The 2,402-nt window shown below is 42.7% G+C and overlaps 1 non-coding gene across 1 annotated transcript; it reads left to right on the top strand.

The window, feature by feature from the left end:
- The first annotated feature begins 422 nt into the window (after positions 1 to 422).
- LOC119929128 lies at positions 423 to 560 on the top strand. Its single transcript, XR_005451268.1, has one exon. It is a non-coding gene; the product is annotated as a small nucleolar RNA SNORA7 (small nucleolar RNA).
- Positions 561 to 2,402: the final 1,842 nt, after the last annotated feature.

Here is a 2,402-nt window from a genome sequence, read left to right as displayed (position 1 = left end):
TGGAGGTAGAAGTGACTATCTAGTGCTATCATGCTGCGAGAAGCAGCATGGCTCAGTGGAAAGAGCCCGGGCTTTGGAGTCAGAGGTCATGGGTTCAAATCCCGGCTCTGCCAGTTGTCAGCTGTGTGACTTTGGGCAAGTCACTTAACTTCTCTGGGCCTCAGTTACCTCATCTGTAAAATGGGGATGAAGACTGTGAGCCCCTCATGGGACAACCTGATCACCTTGTAATCCCCAGCACTTAGAACAGTGCTTTGCACATAGTAAGTGCTTAAAAAATGCCATCATTATTCTTCTTATTATTAGTGATTAGCTTCTGCCTATGACTGCTCAGATGGTCTTACCGCTTTTTATCTCCGATCTGTCTAGTTTTTTTTTGGTTGGCTTTATTTATTTTTTTAATGATATTTAAGCACTTATTGCCCCTCTCAGGGTCACCCCTGGAGAGTTTCCAGTCCTCTACCAGTCTTGACTATGAGAGGGAGAGTCAATCAGAGGCAGACCCATTCCATTCCTTGCTTGGGCAGTGGCTAGTGAGTGGAAGGCAATCTGCTACAAGTCAAAACTCACCTGTGCTGGGCAGCAGTGGCATAGGACAAAGTCGAGAGCAGAGACTTAAGTTTACCATGCTGAAGGAGGCAGTGGTAAACCACTTCCAGATTTTCACCAAGAAAACCTTATGGATACGCTACCAGAACGATTGCAGATGGAGGTGGGGTGTTCTGGGAGAGATGTGTTCATGGAGTTGCTTTGCGTTGTAGATGATTCAACAACATAAGACAAGATATCAAGCACTTACTAAATGCCAACCACTGTACTAAGCCCTGGGGTAGTTACAAGGTAATCGGATTGGACACAGTTGGACACAGTCCCTGTCCCACATGGTGCTCACAGTCAAAGTAGGAGGGAGTAGGAGTGAATCCCCATTTTACAGATGAGGAAACTGAAGTACATTACAGTACACTACAGTTACCTCATCTTTAAAATGGGGATTGAAACTGTGACAGGGACAAGTGGCAATGACTCCTCTAGACTGTAAGCTCACTGTGGACAGGGAATGTGTCTGTTATATTGTACTTTCCCAAATGCTTAGTACAGTGCTCTGCACACAGTATGCACTCCATAAATATCATTTATTGATTGATTGACTCTGGCAGTTGTCCCAGGGCTTGGTACATTGTAAAAACACTAAACAAATACATTATTATTATTATCGTCTCCCAAGTATTTAGTACAGTGCTTTTCACACAGGAAATGTCCAATAAATCCCATCGATTAATTGATTGACTGAAAGGACAATGGAAGGAGGAAAAAACCTCCATCTAGGTAACCCAAGTGCAGACCTAGGTTTTGTGTCAATCAGGGAGAGTGCTGTTCCCTATTTGTTGCTGACTTTTGTGGAATAAAAGGCAGATGGCACAGGATTAGCCTAATTCATCTTTATTCTTCTGCATCCATTACTAATGCTTTAGGTCCATCTGGCTAGATCTGGGTCTCTTCAATGCCACAACACTTAGTGTCGGAGCCAAGACTGACAAATTAATATTTAATAAGACTGTTTATACTCATCAGAGCACACAAAGAAAGATCAAATTCACATATTCCTGGTAAAATAATAACTGCCAGTGTCCTGGTAACAGTTTAGGATTTAAGGAGTGCCTTGAATATGAGTATTAATAAAAATACTGCTTTTTTTGTTGCATTGTGACAATATGTACACCCTAGGCAGAACTAAAAGCCATTCCACCACCAGTGTAAATTAGAAATAGCTGAATCTTAAATCGCTTTCTTACCTTCCATATCTCACTACTCCCTTTTTTGGGTAATAATAATAATACTAATTATGGTATTTGTTAAGTGCTTACTATGTGCCAAGCACTGTCCTAAGCGCTGGGGTAAATACAAGGTAATCAGGTTGTCCCACATGGAGCTCACATTCTTAATCCCCATTTTACAGATGAGGTAACCGAGGCACTGAGAAGTTAAGTGGCTTGCCCAAGGTCACACAACTGACAAGTGGTGGAGCCGGGAGTAGAACTCATGACCTTCTGACTCCCAAGACTGTGCTCTTTCCACTGAGCCACGGTTCTTACTGACTCTCAGTGTTTACCTTAGATTCCCCCCGGGTCAGTATTATTCTGTTCCTTTCTGTACATCTGCTCTCTGTACATTGTCCCTGAGGAGGTTGAAAACCCAGAGATAATGGATTGGATGGAAAGTCTCTGTAATTATCTGGGCGACAAAACATAGTCTGGAAAATTTTCAGCAGTCCTTAGGATGGGGATCTCTATCGATCAATCAATCCATGATTTATGGAGCACTTATTGTGTGCAGAGCCCTGTACTAAATACTTGGGAGAGTACAATGTAACAGTTGGTAGACACGTTCCCTGCCCACGACAA

The sequence above is a fragment of the Tachyglossus aculeatus genome, chromosome 5, assembly GCF_015852505.1.
Source record: "Tachyglossus aculeatus isolate mTacAcu1 chromosome 5, mTacAcu1.pri, whole genome shotgun sequence".
NCBI classification, from domain to species: Eukaryota; Metazoa; Chordata; class Mammalia; order Monotremata; family Tachyglossidae; genus Tachyglossus; species Tachyglossus aculeatus.
Note: the sequence above shows the minus strand (reverse complement) of the source record. Positions and strands in the feature narration are given on the sequence as shown.